The sequence below is a fragment of the Bombus flavifrons genome, chromosome 17 (assembly GCF_040668555.2).
Source record: "Bombus flavifrons isolate JBK064 chromosome 17, iyBomFlav1_principal, whole genome shotgun sequence".
Classification (NCBI taxonomy): Eukaryota; Metazoa; Arthropoda; class Insecta; order Hymenoptera; family Apidae; genus Bombus; species Bombus flavifrons.
The window spans coordinates 5,070,909-5,090,251 of record NC_138458.1 but is presented as its reverse complement, the minus strand read 5'-3'; the positions used below and the strand labels follow the sequence as shown (position 1 = coordinate 5,090,251).

General features: G+C 36.0%; 1 protein-coding gene across 1 annotated transcript in view; it reads left to right on the top strand.

Moving 5' to 3' along the window:
* Positions 1–1,930: 1,930 nt before the first annotated feature.
* The window catches only part of LOC138188883 (microtubule-associated protein futsch), an 88,655-nt gene continuing 71,242 nt past the window's right edge, over positions 1,931–19,343 (top strand). Inside the window, exon 1 of the mRNA XM_069131030.1 lies at positions 1,931–2,386. The gene's annotated coding sequence lies outside the window, so the exon portion shown is untranslated. The remainder of the gene's footprint in view (positions 2,387–19,343) is intronic.

Sequence of the window (19,343 nt, the reverse complement as noted above, 5' to 3'; positions counted from 1 at the left end):
GAAATGGCAATATTTTGCGTTATGACGAGACCTGCAGTAATCAGATTTCACAATAAAGTAGTCCTTTCGTCACAACTTAATTTTATATCATAACAGCCACGCATACTCTGTGTTTGACGAGTATACTCGTCACGAAGAAATGGCAATATCTTGCGTTACCACCAGACCTGCAGTAATCAGATTTCACAATAAAAGACTCCTTTTGTCACAACTTGATTTTATTCATAATAGCTACACATACTATGTGTTTGACGAGTATACTCGTCACGAAGAAATGGCAATATTTTGCGTTACCACGAGACCTGCAGTAATCGGATTTCACAATAAAAGACTCCTTTTGTCACAACTTGATTTTATTCATAATAGCTACACATACTATGTGTTTGACGAGTATACTCGTCACGAAGAAATGGCAATATTTTGCGTTACCACGAGACCTGCAGTAATCAGATTTCACAATAAAACAGTCCCTTCGTCACAACTTAATTTTATATCAAAACTCTGTGTTTGACGAGTATACTCGTCACGAAGAAATAGCAATATCTTGCGTTCCAACGAGACCTGCAGTAATCGGATTTCACAATAAAAGACTCCTTTTGTCACAACTTGATTTTATTCATAATAGCTACACATACTCTGTGTTTGACGAGTATATTCGTCACGAAGAAATGGCAATATTTTGCGTTACCACGAGACCTGCAGTAATCAGATTTCACAATAAAACAGTCCCTTCGTCACAACTTAATTTTATATCAAAACTCTGTGTTTGACGAGTATACTCGTCATCGCTTGCTGTTTGGTACAAGTGTTAGGTACACATTTTTCGAGGAGTTCGCAACTGGTTAAAAAATTGTAACAAAAATGCGAAATAACAGCGATGGTTCAAACGCGTTCTACTCGATTCTTGAAGCTTATCGAAATTTTTCATTTAATCTAATCTGATATCTACGTTTACTTTCATCTTCGTTCAGGTCAGAGTGTGAAAGAAACGGAAAAATTGAAGCGAAAGGAAGAAAACAGCTTCAAAAACTGAACGTGATCGCTAGATTGCGCGTCACGAAATATAATCGAAGTATGCATATTTAAATTTGCCACGGTATCGTGCCGGGACTACTCTTCTGATCCTTCTTTGGATCTATTTATCCTGCAGAATTTTCAATATCATATCGTAACCGAGAATTTTCCTCCTAAAAGTACTAAATTTTTCCCCTATTTGTTCATCGCGTCACATAAATCGGCATAAAATTCATTTTTATTCGATTCTGTCTATTGTGTACGTCCCTTAAAGGTATTACAAATTCATATCGTTCCGAACGACTGTGTTTCATGTAAACCGAGATGGACTGATCGTACGACAGTTAACGTGCAAAAGTATCGTGAATCATAATCGAAGAATATTTATAAAAGACACTTCGAATGCGAAGAGACGAGTTTCTCAGGAAGAAAAGAAAAACTATGCATTAACGTATTCCAGATTCACGAGAAAGAAAATCCTCCTGTATGTGCCACCTCTTACGATTAATCGCGAAGAATGCTCAATATTTCGTTCGCTTGGATTAAACAAAATGACACACACAAAAGCGAAGAAACCATCATTTCCTAACATTACCAATAACGATTAGTCTTTAATCCAAAAGTTTCTTTCATTTTATGGGGAAATAACAGATAAACATTTTTTCTTTCGTACGATTTATTCCGCAGTAATAAAACAAATATACTGTGCATACATTATAATTCAATAAAAAAATATCCTGCATCCATTATTTCCTTATAAACCGAAAGAAACTTTACGGACTGTGTAATATCTGACACCAGAAAATTCCACCCAAACGTTACGCTACGGTGTTTTCACCAGTGATAATCCAATAGAAAAGATCAAAATTTTCAATTTCGCCGCTTACAGGGTCTTCTAGGAACAATGTTCGATATTGCGGATCGCTGCGAATAGAAGAGCCGACACAGAAAAGAAACGCGTAGCGTGTCCATTTACGCCTGGTTCGTACAAAGTGTGCAAAAGATACGCACGAAGATCCGCCAGCTTCGACTCGCAATTGGACTATCAGTCGGAAAGTTTTTGCCGGCGCGGCCGCCTGCATAGGAAAATTTTCACCCGCCACGCTTAAGTGTAAGGAGCCGTGACTTTCTGTTTTGATCCGCTTGAACTGGTCGCGGCCACTAGTTCTGTCCTCGTCTCGGTATATTTGAGACACGGCTGGTGGGAGAAGGACGGAGAGGGAGTCGTAGGGCCAAGCAGAGTGGGATTTCGCGCGAGTGAGGAGAGAGGGATGGCGGAACTGTCAGTGCTACATCGGTTCTCTTCACGTAAGGACGAGCCACAGGGATCACCTGCGAATCACCTCTCGTCGGGACACCACTTCTCAGCCAGGTGAGCCTCTGCTCTTTTTCTCTCTCTCTCTCTCTCTCTCTCTCTCTCTCTCCCTCTCTTTCCCTTTTTTCCACGCTCGTCGCAAGATTAATCGTCGCGGATTCGCTTGCCCGCGAGTTGGATAATTTATGGCGTCTCTGGTGGATCGGTCGCTTTGTAAACACGAGTAGGTATTTTGTCCGGCTCGGGAGATTAATCGTTCGACCGGCAGCGAGCTGAGTTTTGTCAGGCGAGGGGAAGGTTTTAAGGGCCCGGAGATTTTCCCCAGGTTATGATTACATCGGAAATTTAGTCCGAGGTCTGCGGAATTTGGGAATTTGTCGTCTCCGCGTCGCTTGATGGATCGTAGCTTGGCCATTGAATGTGCAGATACACTGGCTGCCGTGACTGCACTGGCTCGCCAAAGCCATAGAAAGCTTCTACGGCTGCCACTCTACGTGCGAGAGATTTTCGCGTTTCATTAGGCTACGTGGACAAAGTTTGAAATAAATCTGAGAACGAACGTAGAAATTGCAGGATATTTATTGCTGCAAACCGTATTTCGTATGGCAATTAGTATACAGCATGAATAACCGGCTGAAGCGTGTAAGTGTTAGACATCGTAAGTGATCGCGTCGAATACCGAGGTTTGTTAATACAACGTACAGTTCATTGTTTAAACGCTCGTGTGCTCTCTACGATTGTACTAAATGTATATTAAACAAATGTGATTAATATGTACGTTTATACATATATATTTCCACATTTGTGTGAAACGTCATGAATTGAAATGAAAAAAAAAACAATCATGAAAATCGTCGATTTTCCCAGCAACGTTAAAGAAAATTGCAAAACCTCTGATGTAACAGCTACGTTAGAAATACGGACCTAATATGAAAAGTATAAGTATAGTATAGTCTTGGAAAGAACTTATTTAATGTTCGCGTGTATGCGTGTTGATATAATACCTCAACCGGTTTCAAGATACGATTATATCGTGCTTAACTGCACATTTCGGTTATACTGACACTCTTATGGCGGCAATCGTGCATTTTAAATCGACTCTAGACTTTATTGCGCTAATATTATGTCATATTACGTTAGAAGATATTCGTACAATATTTCTGGTTAAACTAAGAAACTAAGAAAACGAATGACACAAACGAGATATTTGAACAATAGCAGGGCTGTTCACCTGAGAACTGCAGAGAAGGTTTGCACGTCTCTGTGGAGTGTCTGTCTTTATCGAATGCTATAGTGGACTATTTATTATAGTGGAATGTTTTTTTTTTTTTTTTTTTTGGAAATGTCCACTGTACGGAACGATGCGAGTACAGCTCTGTAAATGGCTGTGCAATGCGCTGATCGTGTCGTTCCTGCACTCCAATTCACTCGAGCGATCTTCATGAACGCACATTGTAAATGCACTTACGTTGTTCTCAGAGACGAGTCTGGCTTTAGTTCCTCGCAAATTACGAAATTTAATATATTCTATCTGTAATCATTGATTTTAACGGCACATTTGATGCAGATAAAAATCTCTGTGAACGAGACGTGTGTCGAGCAATCATATTCAAATACACATTTGCAGAGAAGTTGTAAAATTATTGAAACTTGAAACTTCTGCTTTGAAAGAAATTTCGAACAAAAGTTCACACATTTATAATTAATATATACAGCATATGTCTTTATGGTTGATTATTATATTGATTATTATATTAACTGATTAATTAATACACACAATATCAACATGTATGGTTAATTGTTATATACAATGTATACAGTATTAACTTTTATGTTTGATTATTTTATTATATATATATTAATTATACAACAAGATTAATTAACGTGTACAATATCAACCTGTAAGGTTGATTGTTGTATACAATGTGTACAGCATCAACTTTTATGTTTGATTATTGTGTTGTATACATATTAATTATCCAACAAGATTAATTAACGTACACAACATCAACCTGTAAAGTTGATTGTTGCATACAATGTTTGATTATTGTATTATATATATATATTAATTATACAACAAGATTAATTAAGGTGTACACTATCAACCTGTAAGGTTGATTGTTGTATACAATGTTCACAGTATCAACTGATTAATTAATACGCACAATATCAACCTTTAAAGCTGATTGTTATATACAATGTATACAGCATCAACTTTTATGTTTGATTATTGTATTGTATACATATTAATTATCCAACAAGAATAATTAACGTACACAACATCAACCTGTAAAGTTGATTGTTGCATACAATGTTTGATTATTGTATTATATATATATTAATTATACAACAAGATTAATTAACGTGTACAATATCAACCTGCAAGGTTGATTGTTGTATACAATATATACAGTATCAACTTTTATGTTTGATTATTGCATTATATATATATTAATCATACAACAAGATTAATTAACGTGTACAATGTCAACCTGTAAGGTTGACTGTTGTATACAATATATACAATATCAAGTGATTAATTAATACACACAATATCAACCTGTAAGGTTGATTGTTATATACAATGTATACAGCATCAACTTTTATGTTTGATTAATGTATTATATATATTAATTAACGTGCACGATATCAACCTGTAAGGTTAATTGTTATATACAATGTATACAGTATCAACTTTTATTTTACAGTATCAATTGATTAATTAATACACACAATATCAACCTGTAAGGTTGATTGTTACATACAACGTATACAGTATCAACTTTTATGTTTGATTATTGTATTATATAAATATTAATTAATGTGTACAATAGCAAGCTTTCAGGTTGATTATTACATTGCAAATATTAGTTATGCGATATATGGAATATCAACCTTTGATATTTACATTCGATAATTATATTGTATACAATGTTGATATAATGCAATACAAATAAATAAATACAACAGAATACAGTACGATATAATAATCAAAATTAAATATTGATTATAAATGAACTTTGAAAACTTAATTTCGCTATTGATGAATTAATATTAACAATACACTTTCTTTATTACTCGTGAATATTTCAAAGTGACAAATGTGGAAAGTGTTGTGCGATATTTTATGCGAGGAAAGAAATATTTCCTGCCACTGTAAGAAATATCTGATTACATTTCGTATGCATCCTAATAATATCTTTATTACCTGAAATTCCAAGATAACAGCCGTTCTAATTTATTTACTAAGAGAATGAAACTTTCTACTAAAAACGGCGTTCCATTTGCATAAAATGTATATAGAACACACCATGTTTCGTGTACACTTATTATACACGAACGAATCTACGAGCTATCGGTGCGCTCCAATTCCCTTGAACAATTCTCTCAGACTCTGTATCGCTTTTTTCTTTTTTTTTTTTTTTTCAATGACAATTATGGCTTTAATAATCCCTTGTTAATCAGCGTCAAGATTGTTACTAACCACGTTTCCATAAAACCAGCCAGAAAATTAATTTTCAATTATGCGTACAAATATTCCCAGTAACATAGTTGCCAACCCAATAGAATTGAACTAGTGAAACTTACCATTTAAGCTCAATCTTCGTCGTGTGAGATTTTAATTTCAAAACGTTTATCGCGTATCACGTAATCTTGGAATTTCAATGTTACTGGACTTGACTGAAATCGGTTTTAAATCATCCACGACTCGATGACTGAAATCGTAGCAGCTGATGGTGAAAACTTATTCCAAGATACAGAGAAATTTCAGTGGAGAATCTTGACGATAGTACGCAGAACACGGAGATTACGGTCAGTTGATAATTAGCATATCGTGCATTTGCATATTATGTACATGCTTCCTAATGTTGTTATTATTAGACTTTTATGCAAATTCCTATGTTCGTGAATTGAATTAAAGAAGCGAAATCTAAGCAGAAACATGAACAGATACGCGCAAAATATTATTATGCATATCGTGTGTATACACTGTGTGCATTGTTGTTATTCCTTTAAATTTCCCATAAATGCATAAACCGCTGTTTTCACTCTGATCGTTACATTCCTCTTCTGATCCTTTCCAACAGATTTATAAAAACTCAATGTGTACCAAAGCGCTAAGCTCTTTATCAATTCTTCGCATTACGATCTTTTCAATGGCTGCGCACGTTAGCATCAGCTTACTCGCTGATTTTACACGGTGTCAAGTGCAAAACGTTGAAATATCGCGTACGACTGATAACAATCTATCCGAGAGAATTGAAATCACTGGGAAAGATAAACAAGGTCAAAGATAAGCTTAGATAGGAATAAAGTGGAAACACGGTGGAATAGATTAAACACACGTGCAATTAATTAACTAAGGATCGATGGTAAGCCAGGTATGATAAATATATGAATAAAATAAATAGTATAACGAATAAATGGAAAGTACAGCTAAAATGAAAGTTTGTCTTATTACAACAATATTTTCTTTTATCGAGCCTTTAATTAAATTCTTGTAATTTAGATTTTTATCAAGTGGAAATATAAATATTGCCATTACGAATTAACAATTTTTATTTAAACGCTGAAAATCATAGTTATGATACTAGTTGTAAACGTCTAATTTATTATTGGGATTCGATAGCGGAACAGCCTTTAGGGCTGAATCCGTGTTTCACCTAAATTACCTGTGTTTCATGTTCCTACCTGAACGTAATTCTCCTCGTACGCTATAAAATCAAATTTATTATCACGTCGTATTATACGATACGATGAATTTTGTATTCAAAACCAGGTTTCTCGAATCGAATGAATCCGTTGAAACTATCGAAAGTGTACAAATTCGAGTAATTTTTATGACAATACAGAACGCAGCTAATTTCGCAACCAGGAAAAACAAGGCGGATATAACGAAAATTTGTCGAACATTTTCTACAATTTCACAAATTTCACAGCTAAGGCCCACCTACCAGGTGAAATTTTTATTCAAGAAAATCGCTGAAATGTCATTTTCAAAATGACCTACAGTATTTGTGAGCGTGCAATTGACAGGGAATATACAAGTGACGTTACCCTACAAACAAAGAGACGAGTACATACACGTACAGTGACCCACGAAAGTACGAACACTTAGAAAATTCTTTCTGTGAATTTATTACGCGTGTTGTAGAAAACATTGTCAAATTTCGCTCACACGTACATTCTAATAAAACACGATGATCGTATTGGTAAATTAAAAAAGAGAATCTTAAAATGTACGGCACATCCGTTTGAAATGTATACGCGTGGTTATTTCTGTAAGCATCTGAAATGGGGAAAAAAGTTTCGACTGAAAGTTGCTTGACTTCATAAGAGAAACTTAATAAGATACTTCAATTTTCTTTTTTTTTTTTTTTTTTTTTGAATTCTTGTTTAAGAAGATTTCAATGGGAACGTAACTTGTTTAGTGGAAACATATATTTTTTTTTAAACACCATTTCTCTAAAGGAAGATGTTAAGGTACTTGATGTTAAGGTCGAAGAGTGACTAGTTAAAAAGATATTTTAACTTTAAAATATAATGTAAAATATAACTTCAAAATATAATATGAAATATACCTTTAAAATATAGACAAAAGCATCGCGTTGTATTTCCTTGGCTAAATGTTTTAAACTGATCATTGTTCGACCTTCGTATCTTTCTCCAAGTGTCTTAATACCCTTTTTCTAGAGAATTATAAAGTGTAACAAATGATGCACGTATAGTTCCATTTAAGAAAGTTACGTTGGTATTGAAATCTCTTTATGTTAGGTATATTTTGAAAAAATCGAAATGTCTTATTGAGTTTGCTCCTTGGTGAAGTCAAATATCGTTCGTCTGAAACATTTCTTCGTGATTCTGAGAAATAGTGTCACGTGTATGCACTTAAAACGGACATACTGTATACTGAATTTACGATATATTTATTACGAATAATAAGTACATCGATTAATGAGTGAGATAATATTTAGATCTAGTTAGTAATTACACGGTTAAAATGATTATTCATGTTGTAGGAAATGATTTTGTGATCTCTAGAAAATACGTGTTCGCGGTAAATATCTTGTATCCGCTATGTCCATATTCAAATTTGTTCTAAACTCTGGCTACGCAACTATAATAATCGTATTCCACTAAAACGTTAATGAAGTTGCAAAAAGTTTTTCATATATCCATAAAAGTTTGCTTCGTGATATGTGTTGAAATACTTTAATGAAACAGCGTATGGTTGCAAGCTAATATAAACTTCATGAACGAATATAATTACACGTTGTAATTAAAACGTTGTTTTTTCTGCTATGATAACGGATTAAAAGATGAAACGTCGACAGTTTGTCGATAAAAGCATTTTATCGGATTTCTTGTTGTTTTTCCCTTTACGGTTCAATCGATTTCTTTCCTTTTAAGGAAGAAAAACAAGGAACTGTTGGAGACTAGTCTGATACAACAAATCATAGTACAGCCAGACAAACGATAAACAGAGTACGCGCCATCCTTCGCCACCCCTGTACAGAAACGTCTGTACGAAAGAAGCCAAATGACTCACGCTCGTTTCAACGATCCTCTCGAGCGGATTCGCGCGATTAACATTCGTGAGCACGTGAACTCCGAGAGAGTTCAAGAATATTCAGTGTCTACAAAAAGCAAGTGACTAAAATTTGGTATCATTTAGTAGTAGTTTCATATGACTACAAAAGGTATTGAGACGATATTCTGTATATTTGTTACTTTATTGTTCTACTAATTAATTAGATGCAATTTTCATAGTAGTTTCATATGACTACGAGGAGTATTGGCACGCTATTCTGCATATTTATAAAATTTGTTAATTTCGTATGATTTAGTAGTAGTTTCATATGACTACAAAAGGTATTGAGACGATATTCTATATATTTGTTACTTTATTGTTCTACTAATTAATTAGATGCAATTTTTATAGTAGTTTCATGTGACTACGAGGAGTATTGGCACGCTATTCCACATATTTATGAAATTTGTTAATTTCGTATGATTTAGTAGTAGTTTCATATGACTACAAAAGGTATTGAGACGATATTCTGTATATTTGTTACTTTATTGTTCTACTATTTACTTAGATGCAATTTTCATAGTAGTTCCATATGACTACGAGGAGTATTGGCACGCTATTCCACATATTTATGAAATTGTTTAATTTCGTATGATTTAGTAGTAGTTTCATGTGACTACAAAAGGTATTGACACGCTATTTCGTATATTTATCCCTCATTGTTCTACTAATTAATTAGATGCAATTTTCATAGCAGCTTCATATGATTAGAAAAAGTATTGACAGGCTATTTTGTATATTTATTTCTTTATTGTTCTACTAATTAATTAGATGTAATCTTCATAGTAGTTTCATATGACTACGAGGAGTATTGGCACGCTATTCTGCATATTTATAAAATTTGTTAATTTCGTATGATTTAGTAGTAGTTTCATGTGACTACAAAAGGTATTGACACGCTATTTCGTATATTTATTCCTTTATTGTTCTACTAATTAATTAGATGCAATTTTCATAGTAGTTTCGTATGACTACAAGGAGTATTGGTACGTTATTCTGTATAATTATTACGTATGCAAATTTCATAGAATTTAGTAGTAGTTTCACGTGACTGCAAAAGGTATTGAGACGTTATTCTGCATATTTGTTACTATATTAATTAGTTAATTAGTTACTATATTAATTAATTAATTAATTAGATCCAATTTTTGTAATAGTTTCGTATGACTGTGAGGAGTATTGGCACGTTGTTCTGCATATTTGTGAAATTCTTTAATTTGGTATCATTTAGTAGTAGTTTCACGTGACTACAAAAGGTATTGACACGCTATTTCGTATATTTATCCCTCATTGTTCTACTAATTAATTAGATGCAATTTTCATAGCAGCTTCATATGATTAGAAAAAGTATTGACAGGCTATTTTGTATATTTATTACCTTATTGTTCTACTAATTAATTAGATCCAATTTTCATAATAGTTTCGTATGACTACAAGGAGTATTGGCACTTTATTCTGCATATTTATTACATATATTAATTGCATATAATTTAGTAGTAGTTTCATATGACTACAAAAGGTATTGCCAGGCTATTCTGCATATTTGTTATCATATTGTTCTACTAATTAATTAGATCTAATTTTCATAATAGTTTGGTATGACTACAAGAAGTATTGGCACGTTATTCTGCATATTTATTACGCATATAAATTTCATATAATTTAATAGTAGTTTCATATGACTACAAAAATTTGATACTATGAGAATGCAATGCAAATCCTGTTTATATTAGCAGAATTCTTATATATTCAGATATTCTTATTATATTTTCCAAATTTCGACTGAAGAACAATTTTTCACTGTTCATTCTTTATACCTATAATACATTATAACTTATTTGTAATTTCATCTATCTGTAATAAATGACAGACATTTAAAAAATCTATACAGATTTTTAAAATATGATTAAAAAAAAACATACATTCGAATCGCTCGAACATGCCAACATTGAACAGAAAATACACAACAATGAAGGTGGTTTCCATTGTATTAACTCGCAATTGTCACACTTGTTTTACGAATCTCGGTTGTCACACTGCATCAGCCGAGACCCATTCGAAAATCGAATAGCTGTCGTTCAAAAAATATCACTGATATCGAATCGAAAAAATTCGCCAATGTAGTTTGAACGTCGAATATGTTTTGCTAAAACAGGGTTAACAAACTAAGTGACATCACTCTCAAAAAAAAAAAAAAAAAACATTCCCACTGTATGTTTCGAAAAAAAAACATTTTTACGAAAACAAGCTATAACTTCTTTATATTTTAACATTTCTCGCCAAAAAATTTGAGACGGTGCTTTCGAGGCACATAGTTTGCCAGTGCACGTTGCAGAAAAGATATCTACTTCAATTTTTCATCAAAAAGAGCAGCTGCTGAATAAGGAAAATGATGCAATTATACGAGAAAATCAATTTATTCGTAGACTCAGGTAGAACAATCTTTCATTCTTTCTTTTTTTTTTTTTTTCTACATATCGATTTACATGTGAAAAAATATATTTCATGACTTCATCAGTTCCTCCCTAGTAAATGCACAAGAATATGTAAAATAATTTGCACGCAGATAAAATACGTCATTGCATCAAGAAGTACGTCTTTGTCGCACTTGGCTCAACACGGTACGTTACTATAACTTTAGAGAGTTGTCAGACGCAAGCTGACGGGATTCTTAGCAGCGTAATCATCAGACATTATAAAAAAGACACTTGGAATGAATGGTAAATTGCACGCGTAGATTCCATTATAAACGACGCCTCGAAGACGTGTCTCTGCAAAGTAAGACTGTGGGTCATTTAAGACCCGTAATCACATCCGTGGGTTAAGAGAAACTTTTTACATCAGTTTGATCCTTCAGCGTTGCGAATTCCATACAGCAAGCAATTCCTATAACGTGGAACGTATCTCCCGCGTTGAATCGGGTCCCATCGTGTTTGCGTTAATTTGCGATAACTGGAAAGCGTCGAAAATACATCGGCTCGTCCCAGCAGTAACGCGGTCGTTGGTCTACGCTACGTTAATTTGATGGAAACTAACCGTCTACTTTTATTCTTGTTTATTTTATTTTTATTTTATTACCAATTGTAATTATCATTGTGATGAATCTTCTCGTATTTTTTACAAGTCGCTATGCTTCTCTATTAACTTTGCACTCTATGCCGAATGTGACTCGACATCAGTTTTCATCTCAGCAGCTCCTTTATCGAGGTCCACTCGACGTTCTTTCATGTGCAAATCAATGGATGTCCTAGGAAAGCAGGATTGCATCCTGGAAATCGTTTCAAGATATATCGTACGCTTAAAAATCAGAAAATACAACAACAGTGTGAATAAAACTGGTATTTAAGTGAATTTCTTTCCTCCTTTATTTATTTCAATTGTCTTATTTTTTAATTAGAGTAAATTTCAAATAAAACACTTAGAAGCGTTGGCAGCTGCTGGTAACGAAATTGAAGTAAAATTTGAAATAGAATTTCATAAAACTGCGATGGTAACGACCGAACTTGTTTTATTATTATTATTATTTAATTTGTACCTTACAATTTGTCCAGCTGGATATTTGGTCAATTTTTCCAACTTAAGACCGAACTTGTGGGCCGAAGCATCTGTCGTTGCCGGAAAAGCGTGTTACTCGTGGCATGAGCCGATACTTGCGCACGACAGTGCACCTGCGATATACTGCGATATAGTCGCGCGGTATATCACGAGCGCGTCCGCGCGCGCGTTTAATCGCCGAAGTGGACAAAGCGAGCCGCCTAAGTATCGCATCGCATCGCGGTTAATTAAAGACGATGCAACGAGCGCGAGGGGAACGGGAGAGGGGCACGGCTGAAAAGAACCGGAGAGCTACGTCCGGCGCGCGCCACCGAAGAGAATCGCGTCTGCCACACGTCTGCTTTGTGCTCGAGCCATGATGAAAGATAGGAAGGCTGGCTGCCTCGAGTGACCAAGCCATCTCGGGACGCGGCTACCTAAGTAATTGCACGCGTTACGTGTCGAACGACCAACCGTTAAATCATCATCATCGCGCGTTTCGTACAAACTTTCCACGAATTTTCCTTTGTTCACTGGCTTGTCGCTTCTTCGGTCGTCGAATTGCAATCACTGGAACTTTCCGTCCTTTTTGCCTATTAGCCTATTAATCGGTTTTTTGTCGCCGAGGCTTACCGACCGATAGCCTATTAGTTGGCTTTTTGTCACCGATGTTTACCGACCGATAGCCTAAAAATCGGCTTTTTGTTGTCGATAATTTGTCTTATTATTTAGGCAGTAATTTGTCATTTAGTACTAAGGTACTTTGTACAGCAGCGTCAGTTGCGTTGCTTTGTAAGCTCTGACAGTTTTATACGAATTTGAAAAACTTACTGTTCACGATGAACGAAAAGAATGGTATTGGAGAGTCTAAACCGAAACAGAGCCGGCGCCAGGGACAATCTGCGCCTGAGATGCCGGTCGGACATGCCTGTGCTGTTGAATCGCTAGCGGTCGGTAAAGTGTTAGAGTGCATTTGACGAGTATACGCGTTGCAGAGAAACTTTGTTTCGACGCGTCTCACGTGTACACTGGTCGTGTGAAATAAAAAGATTGCTTACTGTAAAACATTTACTGTAAAAACTCCAAATTTTAGTAAGAAGAGATAAAAGTTTGTTATTTAGTGGTGCGTTTACTTTATATTGCCACGTTAAAAGTATTGTGTATTTTTATGCAGAAAAATTGGACTATTTAGTACATTGGTTATTTTCTGTGAAACGTATTTCTTTGTACAAACTCGGCTGATTATTTTCACCGTTATTTTTATTTCATTAATATTTGTATTGCAATTAATCAAGTCGGTAAGAAAAAGTTACTTTTTATTTTGTTCGCTGTGCACGTGTTTATTACATTCTTCGTTATACAGGGTGGTTGGTAACTGGTAGTACAAGCGGTAAGGGGGTGATTCTACGCGAAAAAAGAAGTCGAAAATATAGAACAAAAATTTTTCGTTTGAGGCTTTGTTTTCGAGAAAATCGACTTTGAATTTCGAGAAAATCAAGACGTGATAAAGTGCACGCGTACCGAGCGAAAATTCAAAGTCGATTTTCTCGAAAACAAAGCCTCAAACGAAAAATTTTTATTGTATATTTTCCACTCTTTTTTTCGCGTAGAATCACCCCCTTTCCGCTTGTACCACCAGTTACCAACCACCCTGTACACTCGAAACTCGTGTTAATGACTGTTATATGTCGCTTCTATCATAGTTCTATTACATTATAGTAGGTTGTCCGAAAAGTTTCTTTCGTTTTACAAGGAAATAACATTTTCAATGCAAAGAAACGTATGCCACGACAGCTACAGGACGACTGGACAAATTAACATTTAACATTTGACAAATTAACTTCCATATATTTGTACAAACATCGCCAGATAAAGCAACCTAGTACCATGTCTATTAATTTTAATTATTTATTTAATTTAATTATTATGCAATAATTTTGAAAAAGTTGCTACAATAATTATTTAATTTTAACTAATTCTCATCTCATCAAGACGCGTCTATTATTCGCATTGAACTGCTAAAAGCTGACCGTTACCGACCAAACGAAAGAGAAGAATATCGCTCGTTCATCGAACAAAAACATGCTCGTTCTTTTGCTTGTATCCACCTGCAAAGAAATTTATTCTCAATGTGTCGAATAACCTTCGCTGTCACTTACTACCCACACGCGCTCATTTCTCATATTAGTCCATCGTACGTTTTGACACATTCAACGTGTTACCCTCGGCCTATTCATTTGTCCTGCTCGTAAAACGCGTTCGTTTACGAGCGTTCGAATATTCGAAAAGTCGCTCACTCTTTCACGTACGCGTAGCTGCAATCTTCTTCGCCGGTTAATTAGAATACCTTTGGTGGTTAGATCGGACAGATTTCCATGGCAATGGTCGGAGTAAGCGAACTGGATTAGCAATCGATTAGGGTACCGTATCAATTAGCGGCGGGAAAATAGGATTAACGCTGGTGTGCAGCGGGCAACAGTGTTTTCTGGTCGCTTCAAGCAAACACGTGCGTGCCATGTGCGAATGCGTGGCTAATTGTACATGCGGAGCACGGCTGCTGCGTTTACGTTCTACGTGCTTTCGCTAGTCGAACACTGTAAATCATGGTTTTTAGTCGCTGCTGTCTCGAAATCTCGTCCGGTTAACGTTAATCGTCGTTCCTAGTACAATACACACTACGTTAGGTGACAATGTGTTCTGTGAAAAATAACCTACGGTCGATAAGTGATATTATTTGGCAACTAAGTGATTGCGGATTTTGTCAATACCTTCTAATGGCAAAATCCGCAATCACTTAGTTGCCAACCCAATAAGTTTCACGATAATTGATAAAGTTTGAACGAACGACTGAATCTGAATGCAATTTTATGCCAAGTTCAATATTATTTGTCAAATCGATTAAATCACAGAAAATATTCATTGTAACATCTCGTTTCAATCTGTACACGTTAGGATTTAGTATTCTGTTATGGTTCGATTTCAATTTAGACATTGACTAGTTTCACGGATTATTTCGAGCGGATGGAGGTGGACAAATTGAATAGGAAGAGTTCGATGATGAATGTAGATCTCCGCGTCAAGTCGCGTCTTCGTGAAAATTCCAAGGAAACCACGGAACTGTGTAATTATACAATTTGATGAATTCGATAGGAAAATTTCACGATAAAGGTAGGTTTCCGCATCGGGTCATTTCTTCATCGAACATTTCAACGAAGATACACAGCATACTGTGTAGTCTTATTCTATCCATCTTATTGGCAACTTCTCAATGCGAGAATTGATTGTAAGTTTTAACAAATAAATAAATAAAAAAAAAATCTTATTGGCAACTAAGTGATTGCGGATTTTGTCAATACCGCCCAATGACAAAATCCACAATCATTTAGTTGCCAACCTAATAGAATGTACTATACGTGGCATAAAAATCAACGAACTGGAATCCACTCCTCGAACGTGTCTCATACGAGAGTACTGGCACGCCGCGATCATCTTTAGAATCGACGGGTTAAAATGGACTACGACGAATTAGAAACGAGCTACCACGTATCCGGTGTATTCCGAATGATCATTTTGCACTGACGCGTTAATATCTCGAGCACACCTGAGAATTGAACTGTAAGCGGCCTGGTCGAATTCCATCGCAAGTGGCCTCGCGTTCACGCACGTTTAATTATAGAAATGAAGTCGTGTACCTGGCCTAACCATACTCATGGGAGTAGCGTATGGTAATCCTAGCGAAGTAAGTTTTAGTAAAACTATAAATAATCCCGGCAATAAGACGAATAGAACATGGTGGAATACCTGGGTCAGCAGACGTTCTGGTTTAGACGGTTAGATTTAAAGGCTGCGGTGTTCTCATCTTCGCCTTCGAATTTCCTCCCACGATGCACAGAAAAAATCTGTAAACCTACGCTCGTTATACGCCGACGTTGCCCAAATTTCCAACCTACTCGTTCGACCTGAAATCGCCTCGGAATCTGTGAATTTAAATTTAGTCTTGGCCCTCGCGACGATATGCAAATCATCGATATTTACCTGTTGTGGTAGATACGAAATGATCAAAATTTAAGACAGTATCGTATTTAGAATCGTTGCGCGAGTTCCTACGTCTATTTTTCTCAGTGAGTCAAGTTTGAAGTTTCGATGGAATTGGTCGGCTCGGTGCGAATGTTGTGACGTGTTTTTTTTATTTAATTTGTACTTTACAATTTGTCCAGCTGGACATTCGGTAAATGTTTCTAGCACTGTGACGTGTGTTTATACTTGATGTGCTTCCATAATCAGATGGCTGTTGCGATTTCGTTACAAATTTTGGAAAGCGTGTACCTAAAATGTGTGGCAGAAACTAAGCGACGACGAGTATACTCGTCAAGCACTACAGTGTGTGGCAGAAAGTAAGCGATGACGAGTATACTCGTCAAGGAGCACAGTATGTGGCAAAAGTAAGCGACGACGAGTATATTCGTCAAGTATCATGTGTGGTAGAAAGTAAGCGATGAGGAGTATACTCGTCAAGGAGCACAGTGTGTGGCAAAAGTAAGCGACGGCGAGTATACTCGTCATAGCACGAAATATTGTCATTTCTTTTTGACGAGTATACACGTCGAAAATAACTAACTGGTTAAGAATTGAACGATAGAATTCGATTATTTTAAATGTCGATAAACGAAGAAAAGTAGAGAATCTTCGCTTAATTCGTTTAATAGGGTAAACAATGTGAAAGAAGCGTAGATCGTACGATTAGTATTCTGAAAATTCGTATTAATTACAACTTATGGTCGTTTCTTCCGACTATTCTACACTTTTTATCCGAAATTTTATTCCTTCGACTGATGTAGAATTTTTCCTATTTGTTATTTAAATATCCTTGCAACGCATCCTGTGCTTCATCCTCGGTATTGAGTTTTTCTGTTCGCAAAGGAAAAATGAATTTTCTACCTCTCTAAACGAAATACCAATCAATCTGGAAAAAATCCAGGAAGCTGCCTCTGTTGCAGTCTATTCGATATTCGTGCAAAATCCAATCCCTAAAATGCGCGTTGTCACAGAGAATATAGTTGTGTGACGTTTGCTGACCGGACTCTCGATAAGAACTAATTTTTCTAGCGATGTTACGCAACTTTGAAGCAACTGTACGACCTGCGACTTTTAATCAAATTAACTAAAAAGAATTCATACTATCGCAAACGCTATTTTTCTGCTTTGTATTGGAATATCTAAAGGATGTACAGGGTGGTGAACATGAAAACTGCTTCAGATCTCCGAGGATAGATAGTCCGTTAAAACCACTGTATAGTTGAACGTATCGTACCAACTTCTGTAAGCGATAGTTCCATTTTCTAAGTAGATGATATTCGAAACAACAGAAATATCTGAAATAGGCAGAATTTCTGCGACGAACTGTACACATGATGATAATTAACACGCACAAAAATCGACTTAAATTTTCTGAGAAACACGTGCGTGTCTCCGATGCGTGTCAAAGAAACCAGTCATACGTTCTAACATTCGCTAGATGCCAACCATCTAGCGCGATTCCATTAATTTTATTAACGGAATTTTTCAAGCCAAACTTGCAGAGTTATTAATATCAAAAAATTGTACGATCAAATTTTACAAATTACAAGTCGCTACTCTATTCGACATAGAATGGTAAAATTGCAAAAATCGTAAAATGGAAGTCTGTAACCTGCAATTCGTAATTTGTCAACTCGCTAATATCGCTCGTTAGTTGCTCATTGCGCGAGCAAGCTCTTATGGCGTTAAAGTTTCTTCATGCTTTATCTATTTCTTAGCTTTTAGTCTTTGAATCGTAAACGCGTGGCAACTAAGTGATTGCGGATTTTGTCAATACCAGCTAATGACAAAATCCGCAATCACTTAGTTGCCAGCGCAATAAATATCTCAGCAGAACTCTGCTGCTTTCGTCAACCTAATGACACGGTTCGACGTAGACCTTCGACGATGATAACGAGCAGAGATCGGAGAACGAAACGTGCGTGTATATGGTGGTCGATCGACGAGATGCACTAGCCGCTGCTTTCTCCCTAAACGAGCTAAGGAGGCTTCTAATTGCAGCCAGCGATGACACGAACGAGTTTCTATCGTTCGACGAATATATCGAAAACGAACGACGACGAAGTCGGTGTCGCTCGATTCTTAACCATAAAAGACCATCCGCGTTACGTCATGAGACGTGACTCACGATAGCTACTGGCCTAAAAACACTATTGCGACGACAAACCACATCGCGTCGATATAATTTCCTGCAGTGAGCATCGTCAAGGCTGTTCACGTTAATTCGAATTTAAAGGCGCCGATTTGCCCTTCTCCGCCGATCCGAGCGAATACACCGCGCGGACTCACCGATCGATCGATCGATCGATCTGCTTTCGTGTTGAATTAGAAATGATCATCGGTGAAAAACTCTTCGATCGCCATTTTTGGTACGAAGCTTTTTACTAGTTTGCTGTTGCAACCTGTCTTTCAAAAGTGTGCAGCTGAAATGTGTGGGAGAAATTGAGCGACGACGAGTATATTCGTCGAACACACAGAGCGCGTGTGGCTGTCATAAGGTAGAATTAACTTGTAACGAAATGACTGTCTTATTTTTTCATTTTATTGTTGCAATTTACTGCTATTCGTAAACTGCAATTTAAACAGCAAGTGGTAACTACTTTTTGCGCGTGACGAGTATACTCGTCGAACAAAGAGTTTTGATATAAAATTAAATTGTGACGAAAGGACTGTTTTATTGTGAAATTTGATTATTGCCAGGTCTCGTCGTAACGCGAAATATTGCCATTTCTTCGTGACGAGTATACTCGTCGAACACAGAGTTTTGATATAAAATTAAGTTGTGACGAAAGGACTGTTTTATTGTGAAAT